The sequence below is a fragment of the Poecilia formosa genome, unplaced genomic scaffold, assembly GCF_000485575.1.
Source record: "Poecilia formosa unplaced genomic scaffold, Poecilia_formosa-5.1.2 Scaffold1009, whole genome shotgun sequence".
Taxonomy (NCBI): Eukaryota; Metazoa; Chordata; class Actinopteri; order Cyprinodontiformes; family Poeciliidae; genus Poecilia; species Poecilia formosa.
Genome location: NW_006800948.1, coordinates 10,352 through 20,351, shown reverse-complemented (window position 1 = coordinate 20,351; position 10,000 = coordinate 10,352). Strand labels below are relative to the sequence as shown.

Below are 10,000 nucleotides of genomic sequence, written 5' to 3'. Positions count from 1 at the left end.
TAGCTTATCTAGTTCCTGACCCGGGATCAAACAGGACAAGTTGTGAATCTACACGGCGATTGTTTTATAGCTATCTAAGAGGTCAAAAGCAGGGCTTTCTGTGAAGAGCTGCTGTCACTGCTCTTCTTCAGAAAGGCCCTCTGAGAAAGTAAATCAGAGTTAATAACAACACAGAAACATTTCTTAAAAGATATGACTAAAACAAATAAGAGTACATAAACTAAGAACATATAAAACAGTATAACAAATAGTTGATAATACAATTTACCTAACAGGTACATCAAACAAGATTTTAAAACACTGTACAACAACATAGCAACAACCAATTTTAATCAAGAATCTAATATTTAATCGGATCATACTAACATTGCCATCATGTGGGGACAATGCAAAGCAAACTTAGTGTTTTCTCTGATAGTTATAAAGTTTCTATTTCTGCTGCTGACAGAGCTGGAGGGCTGTGTTGATCTGAGACTGTAGTTCTTAAACAGACCATAAGAGAAAAGTTTGCTGATTATGAAATAAGCAAATTTGCTGCTATTTTACTACACAAACCCTCATAATATCTGACTGTTTAATCTCCATAGCAACTTTCCTGTAGACAGTTTTAAAGGTTGAAAAAGTTCAGAGGGGTTAAAAAAAGGGAGGCGGGATGTGTGGGGGACTGTGCATGTCTCTGCTGGATGCCAGGGACCAATAGGAAGATTGAATTTATAAGGCACTATCAGGGACAGACCTGCAGACGAGGCTTTGCTGTTTCGTGACTGTTGAGCCACAGAGGCTGTTTTGGCTGCCTGGGTTTTATGGGGTGGGTTTTTCACATCGCCGCTCTTCATTGTTAGACTGTTGTGCTGGTTAATGTGTTTACAGGTCCACTCGGCTGCCACTGCCGAAATCTGACTGGAGCAGCAGAAGCTAGGTAGAAAAGGCATTTGATATGACGCAGTTTGAGGTATTGTGGCAACACAAAACTAGAGGATGTTGCGAGTTGTCCGCTTTGGCAGAGAGCTGCGTGGATGGTCCACCGGCCACTGGCCCACTAAGTGACCCATCCGGTAGCCCCACATGCCAGGACATCTTGATTTATTTAATTGTGGCATGTTTGGCTTTATGCTGCAGTCCAATATTGGTACAATATTTTAACTAATGTTTGTGTGATATTTTGACCGAGTCTTTCTTTAACAGTTGAGGTTCTGCAGTAACTTCTATTCACAGCCGCTCACCTCCAGCCCAGATCCCGTCAGCAGCAGTGCAAACCGCCTGGTAGTAAGGTTCGGTTAAGGTGAAGCAGAGAGCGAACAGTCAGCAGGTGGTACCGGGACTCTGAGGTGCGTCGTGGTTCCCATTCTTTATATCAAGATATCTGATTCTGACCCACAGTGGTGGGACCGACTCAGGCTGTCTGTAGCAAACCAGCACTGGGGCAGCTTAACAACACGGAGGCAGAGGCACCGTTCAGTCATTGTTAGACCGAGGGCAGCCAACCTAATTTATTTTGCCAACTTGTTATTTTTAGCTAAATATTTTTGTTTAGGGGAACAAGCAGGCCTTCTGATGCACAGATAAAAAAATTAAAATAAAAAACTTCAAAATAAATAAAAATGAAAAAAGGGCATTTGGAATCAAATCTAAAGACAAAAATTAACTCAGCACAAAAAATAATTAGAGAGTGTAACTTAAAATAACTAAGAATGACTGAATTAAAGTAAAACAGAAACAAGACAAATTTAATCAAAACTAAGACAAACACAGCTAACAAATAAACAAGACAAACTTAGAAGAAACTTAAAGCAACCAAACATCTCGACATCCACAGGTGTGCCTCCAATTAACACAGTGTCTGATTTAACTTCAGACAGTGAAAAAGGTGTGTTATGATTCATGTCCAGTCCATGCTGTGTTAAGCACTCATTCAGCTCACCTGCCACACCTGATTGCTTACCTGTTCCACCTGGACCTTGCCCTACTTAAACACCACTCAGCCTCCGCTTCCTTGCCAGGTTATCGACAGCCAACGTTTCCTTCCAAGCCTTCGGTGTTTCTACGACCTCTTTCTGTCCATGGATTTACCCCTCCTGCCAAGCCCTTCACGGATCCCTTCTATTCTGGATTTCTGGACCCTGACCCAAGCTCTGCCTCATGACCTCTGATTATCGCCTGCCCCTCAAAGTTATGGTGTATGGTTTCATTTCTTTTACAGTACACCTTCTTATAGAATCAATCAGTAAGTCAGACCCGTTCACAGCCAATCAAGTAGATTTAATTTCTGTTTTTGTTACGAACAAAAGTATTACACAAACAAATAGTGGTTGGAAAACATTCACTCACTGAGGGAAGAAAATCTGTCCGTCTCTGTGTTGCCCTGCGACAGACTGACCTGTCCAGGGTGACCCCACCTTTCGCCCAAAATGTCTCGCTGGAAATAAGCACCAGCACCCCTCCTGACCCTACAGGACAAGGATGTATAGAAAATGGATGGATGGATGGAAGGAAGATGTATTATTTTTCTAGATTTTCTATCTCTACTTTGAATTGCGGCTGAATCGATTAATCAAATTAATTGTGATAAAACAATTATTGAAATAATAGTAAACTAATTTAGACATTAATAGTTACATGCAGATAGGCCATAACTGCATGCAAGAGTAACAAAAACTGTCCTGAACAAAGACAAAAAAGGCCATAAAAATGTTCAGCTGTTAACAAGATGACTTGGCAGACATGCCAGACTTTAGGGGAAGAGAGGCTGATATGGCCTGGAGCCACACCGTTTAACAGATAGCAGCAGACGATATTTAACTGGCACTGAACTGAACAGCAGTCTGGGTACAGGACAGGGTCCAGGACTGGGCACAAGGACATGCTGAGGAAATCAAGCCAGAAGAACAGCAGGGGGCCTCTCTCTTTAGATTCTTGTCTGTTCCTACAGAAGTTGCCAATATGGCAGCCATAGTGTAATGGTTGCATCTTTTGTCTGTAGATTGCTTACATGACTCCAAATGAAAATGCAAAAAACTGCATTAAAGTACAAAGAAAAGGAAGCATTATGAATAAAAGTATTCCCTTTGTCAATAAGAGACTAAAATTCATTGTATTATTTGGGCATTAAGTAACATCAAAGTTTTGAACTTTTGAACTTTATGTAAACTTGTAATCTTATTACCTCATCAAAAACATACCTGGAGTGTTGCTTTGATTCTTTCATGGGTAAAACGTGGTGAAGGACCTGGACTGACTCTAAAGCCACCTGGTAGACCTCTTAAATAATCCTCAAATCTCTAGGGTCTCCCTATAAAAAGTATCCAGAAGTCAAAAGCAGAAATAATGTACAAAATATATTTAATATAAAATAATTTCCATCCATCCATCCATCCATCCATCCATCCATCCATCCATCCATCCATCCATTTTCTAACATCGTTGCCCCTAGTGGTGTCAGGAGGGTTGCTGGTGCCTCTCCAGCTAACGATCCAAGCGAGAGGCGGGGTCACCCTGGACAGGCCGCTAGTCTGTTGCAGTATAAAATAATTTATTTCTTTATAATAGTAAAAAAATAGACTATTATTTAAATTTAAAACCTAATTAGAAACAGCAACCAAAGGCAAAAATAGCTAAAATAATTTGAAATTTAAGCAAATACAAACCAAATTAGTATGAACACAAAAAAATGGCACAAAATAATGTTACATAAAAAATAAATACCAAATGACAAACTAATATCCTATGGAGATATGCTTAATCAGCGTAAGGTACAGAGGTGATAAACGGGTAGTTTTCATTGACTGGCACAATAAAGGGTTCTAAAGCAGTGGTCCACAACCCCCGGGCCGCAGACCGGTACCAGTCTGTGGACCAATTGGTACCGGGCCGCGCAAGAAATAATTAAATATTTCCGTTTTATGTATTATTTGAGTCTGGAGGATCTTTTATTTTGAAAATCTTCTAACCGGATTCTTTTGGTTACTTGCGCGCCAAAACTGAACCCACAAGCAGCAAAATGAGTAAGAAACAGATCAGATGTCTTTGAAAGGGGAAAAGGCCCAGAGAAGAGACAGGAGGATGGATTTATCCCGGACCGGTAGGTGAGTCCCACATTACAAGCCCACTCTGCGTAACATGTGGCGACCGGCTGCTAATGAGGCAATGAAACTTCAAACTGCTTCGTCACGTAGAGACCAAGCAGGTTGTCGATATAAGCAACACTTCAGGTGTTATTGTCTCCCATCACTCCCAGATGGAACCGTCTCGTTGCAGAGAAACAAGCTCAGGGCTCCCGTTAGTTAAAATTTTTTACAAAAGTAAAATGTTCGAGTGGCGCAGTTGGTAGAGCTGTTGCCTTGCAGCAAGAAGGTTCTGGGTTTGATTCCCAGCTTTCTGCATGTCTTTCTCCCACAGTCCAAAAACATGATTGTCAGGTTAATTGGTCTCTCTAAATTCTCCCTAGGTGTGAGTGTGTGTGTGTGTGTGCATGATCCTGTCTGTTTCTGTTTTGCCTTGTGACAGACTGGCGACCTGTCCAGGGTGACCCCGCCTCTCGCCTGGAACGAAGCTGGAGATAGGGACCAGCAACCCTCCCGACCCCACTAGGGATAAGGGTGTAAAGAAAATGGATGGATGGTAAAATGTTCGTTTTTGTGGCGCATCTGTATCTTATTTTGAAGGGATATGCAAACGTTACCACAGCGACCAAAGTCAGAGAGCGTTTGGGCAGTGGTCGAGAGGAGATGAGTAGAGCTTGTGAGTCTTAAGTGAGTTCAGCTTTAGTTATTATGCTACGTGTATTAAGAAATAATTGTATTGCACTTCATATCAACCAGTCATGTTAACTAGGCATTTGTCTGCCAGTCTGCCATTCTGACAGTGTGCAGAAAGGGACATTTTTGAAATGGTATTTAAATAAATGCTGAATTATGATGACATTGTTTTTTTGTTTTTGTTCTTTTTTTAAGTGACCACAATGAGTCATCACCAATTATGAGAATGTCCAGAAGAGATTCACCAAGTTTGAATTCATGAAAAGGCTTTCGCCATGATTAACTATTGCAAGAACAGCTGTAATTTCTGAGCATTTCTGGACACCTTCAAAGAGCTGCTTCCAGGAAATGAAGACAAGAAGAAGATCTCCTGTTTTCAGAGCATTACAGGAAGACTATTACGAAGGAGATGGCTGACATAATCAAAGCAAAACATGTTACTGTTGGAAGAACCTATTGCAGGGGTCACCAACTCCAGTCCTCCAGTTACCATCCTGTAACTTTTAGATGCGTCTCTGCTCAAACACACCTGGATCAAATAATCTGCTCATTTCCAGCCTATTGCAGAGAGGAATGAATGCTGGTGAGGGAATTCAGACATTTTGGAGCAGAGGTGAATCTAAAAGTTGCAGGATGGTAGCCCTTGAGAACTGGAGTTGGTGACCCCTGACCTATTGTAACCCGCAATTAGTCAAGACTTTTATTTTTGCGGGCCCACTTCCTGTTTTGCTCCAAACTCTGTGAACTTATTTAAAGCCCGCCTCCAGCAGAGTTTGAACTACGTCACCTGTTCCACTGTGATTGTGATTGGCTGTTTGGCGTCTTCCTGACAATTCACCCAAATCTTTGCATCCCCTGATTTGATCCTTTGGTGAGTTTTTGTGTGATAGCACTATTGCTTTAGCATGAAATTTCTGCTTGATTGCTCATTGGAGCATTATTTTATTAGAACTGTTGGCGTTTGTTACCTGGGCCGTCACCGGGATTGCAACAGCTGATTGCAGTTTAGTACCCCCACTCTCTTCCCTAAGGTAATCTGATCGCTGATTTTGTGCATGCTCTGGCACTTTTTGTATTGATATTGAGTTTCAAATTAAATTAATCAAAATGGGATGAGGCTACATTTAAGTTGATATTACGCAGTATATTTATTTATTTTTTTCTTTTCCCCACTCTGCTTCAGTATTTGAGTTAATTTATTTAATTTTTCTTAATTGATATTTTGAAAGTGAACTTTGATTTCAACTTTTCAACTTTAACTTTAAATTGATTAGTTTGAAATATGATGGATATTGCTTTTGTTTTACTTTATTTAAATTATGGTTAATTTAACCTGATTTGAATGTTTATGGCTAATTATTATGAATTTAATAATTGCATTTGGATTTAATATTTATTTCCTTTGAGTGTAATAATGTCAGTTAAATAATGTCAACTTTATATTAAAAGTGTCATGATCTACCGAATGACAGTTTATGACAACAGTCAAATATTCATGAAGACTCACTGATGTTCATGACAGGTGTTATGTCATGTTTATGACAGTGTCAAGTGTGTCTTATTCACATCCCTTCAAATAAAGTGTTACCAAACCAATCAGGCACATACTACAAGTCACCTAGCAATGGGTGGACACAAGTCAACTACATAAGAGCATATAAAAACCTAAAAAATGCACACAAGGGTGAGAGCATAAGCAGCAATCTGCTGCTCACAAAATGACGATTAGTAAGTTGTCTGCTATTATAAAAATCAATATCAAGACCAAATAAAAGCATGAAGTTTAAAAATCACTGATCAATAAATTTAAACAGCTGCAGTTGCAATCTGCTGCACACTGGCATGCATCCTATAAATGAAATATCAGTCATTTTAAACCAGTGTTACTCAATGACTTTCTGCCAGCATAATTTTTCTTTCACGCTCATCACTGCCTCCTTGAATTGAAATACTATTGTGAATCTGATATTCAATTCATCTGTACAAAATATTCTATGATCCGATTATCAAAACGGCTAAAATGAGAGTTTGCAGCTCAAATTATTGTTTTAAATCTCCAAACTATTTTCAAGTTCAGCTTATTAACTCAGTCAGTAGAATTTAAGCAGGACTGTGCAGTCGGTGGGATTCTCAAAAGAGAAAAAGTGTCAATGATTCACTGGGATGTGCATTTTTAGACTAAAGCAGTAAAACCTTTGTAAACCTATTGGTGCAGATCTTGGCAGCAATAAATGCTGCACCTCTGTTTTAACTGGAAAAAAGACAAGTATGCCACAGTACAGAAATTTTGGGCCCATCTTCTTTGCAGGATTGTTTTAATTGAGCTGCAAAGTCAAACATTGCTGAAATCATTCCACAGATTTGTGTTAATTACATTGCAAATTTAAGAACCGGCATGGGCTTTTTAATTTGTTTGCTTGTTTTTTTGAGATATTAGGATGTGGACTTGCTGTTGTGCACTGCATCATTGTCCTGCTAGACCAGTGTTTCTCAACCCTGGTCCTCTCCGCCCCCCTGCTCTGCATGTTTTAGATGTGCCTCTATTCCAGAACAGCTGATTCAAATGATTGCATGACCATCAAGTGCTGCAGAAGCCTGTTAATCACCCAGAGATACAATTCAGGTGTGTAGTAGAAGAGAAACACCTAAAACATGCAGGACAGGGGGGGTGAGGACCAGGATTGAGAAACACTGTGCTAGAGCAAAGCAAAAACTACACACTCCTTGTTGGAAGGCAAGATCTAATGCAGTGGCATAAAATCAACAATACTTTAATACAGCCTGAAGTCTGGAACCAAACTTTCTCCAAGCAGAGGCATCACCGCCTCTGGTCCTCCTACATGCATAACAACCTCTACTTTTCTGTGTAAACGTTGTTATGCTTGTTTTTGACCATCGAGTTTGTATTCTGGATTGTGCTTCCGAGTGTGGAGTGCTTCAATGTTTGTGACTCTCTAGTGGAAGCGCTGCATAAACAGAAGAGTAGTGTGGGGGTGGGGGGCAGTGACTGAGGGGGCNGGCCTTGGTAAAGCATCTCAACACCTAATAGTAATCATAATGATTTAACTAATTTACTAATCTCAACACGTTCCGTACCGTTCCGTGCAGTGCGAAAGCGCCTTAAGTGTAACAATAATGACCAAAATAAAACAGGCAGTATTAAGGTCAGCTAAATTCTCGTGGCGGGAGCGAAAGGGCCCCAGAACGCTACGGACCAACGCTGTTGTCACAGTTGCATTGTCACAGTTGCAGAGAGACGGACACTACGCAGCCGCGGTGAGCTGCTGTCAACCCGGATCTTTTTAAAACATCCTCGACCCGATTCTCCACCTCCTTAGAAGCAAAACCTCTCGTAAAGATACAGACGTGAGAAGGAAGATACAAATCCCAGGCTGAATAATGTTAGTGAGGATGAACACAGGCAATTAAAAAAAAAATGTGTCTATCTTGGCGCAGTGTGATACTAGACAGAATAGATCAGGAGAGGAACACAGCAGATCCTGGTATGGTAACATTTTGCTATGATTAAGTTTCTTATTGTGCTTTTAGTCGATTATATTGGTTTGATTATTTGCTTATTTAATGTATAATAATATCAGCCAAAATAATACAAATGATCATTTAAAGAACAAATCATACATTAGATTAACAGTAAATACATAAATACTTTCTACTTTAAAAGGTTTGTTAGAGCTTTCTGTAGGTTTTATTTTGAAATTTTGATATATTTTATGAATTCAGTGTTCAGTGGTCATTTATGCACCAGACACAGACCTGCAGCCCAGGGGCGGTTCTAGATGGGGGCAGCTTGAATAAAATGCAACTACATAGCATTTTTGAGAAGCCTGGATTGCTTCGTGTATATTTTGCACATTGCCTATGACTGTTGCTCATGGGGAGAAACATTTTAGTAAGCTAAAACTAATAGAAAAAATTTAAGCAACCTACTTGCATACGTTGTACAGACTATTTCATGTAAAATTCATGAGCAGTAAATATTGTGCTTGTATCAGTATTGAACCAAAGAAAGCAAGGCAGTTGCAAGCCTTTAAAATTGTGATGTTTTTGATGGGTCAGATAGACTCAAGAAATTGTAACAGCTGCTGTGTGGATGAGGGGAAGCAATCTCATTTTTTATCATGGGGCTCAAGATTCCTGGTGGCGCCCTTGAATGCAGTCACCACCATGCTTCATTTTAGGGACGGTGTGCTCAGGATGATGTGTCGCGCTATGCCTCACATTGCATTTTGAGTGTGGGCCTTCAGTGGATTTATTTATCAGAGTAGACGTCGGTTAAACACTTGAACTTTCAAGTCAAAGTTTGCAGATGTTAATTTGTCAAAAAAATAAATAAATTGGTTGGTAAGAAGAAAAATAAAATGCATTTTAATTTGTATTTGTAATATCAAAAACTCTAACCAAGTTCATGAAGACTTTTAGCAGGGCATAGTAGACACAGAGCTCACTTCAGCACATTTCAACAGTTTCTGTTAAATAAATAATACCAGAGAAGACTGTGTTGCCAAGTACTGATCCTGAGTTTAATAAGTTCTTTTCTTCTTTTTTTTCTTTTTTTTTTAAACATGAGACAGGCACAGGGAAGTAAGAGGTGAGAGGCGTGATATAAAGGTCTTTGAGAGTTATTATAAGACTGTTGCCTTGGAAACAGCACGCCAACAAAAGTTAATTTTCAGAGTTGTTGACTAACTTTCATCTGTGACATTTCTTTCTTAATTGACACACAAAGTGTTATTTTCTTACATGTAATGACATACAGAGGTTGAAAATAACATGCTTCTACTGAAAAGAAAGCAAGTTTATAAAGTTTAAGAAAATCTTATTTGTGGTGTTCAGTTAAGCACTGGAGGAGAAAAACAAACTGAGTTAGAAAAATGCCACAAAAAATAATAGAAAAACAGTTTCCATAAAAATAGTTTTTAGTTTATTCCAACATGCTGCTTCATGTCCATCTGAAAAAGTTTGTTTCCAAAAGTTCACAGTGAGAAGCTCTGCAAATCTACTCTCTCTCAATGTATTACTTTCAAGATAATATACTTTGTTCTCAATATTTGAAAATATAGGCTGGTTTGCTGTTGAGTACTTTTCTCTGTGCTGTAGATGGATTTTCTATGTAATATTGTTCTTTGTTCTCATATTGTCTGTCTTCTGCCTAGAACCGTCAGACAAGGCTTCTGCATGTTGGTGTTCGCGCTAAATCCTTAATATACCCAATTTGGGTTGTCTTG

At 39.4% G+C, this 10,000-nt stretch overlaps 1 long non-coding RNA gene across 1 annotated transcript in view; it reads right to left on the bottom strand.

Moving 5' to 3' along the window:
• The window catches only part of LOC107835093 (uncharacterized), a 20,733-nt gene extending 17,465 nt beyond the window's left edge, over positions 1 to 3,268 (bottom strand). Inside the window, exon 1 of the long non-coding RNA XR_001660928.1 lies at positions 3,257 to 3,268. This is a non-coding gene — a long non-coding RNA (uncharacterized LOC107835093). The remainder of the gene's footprint in view (positions 1 to 3,256) is intronic.
• Positions 3,269 to 10,000: the final 6,732 nt, after the last annotated feature.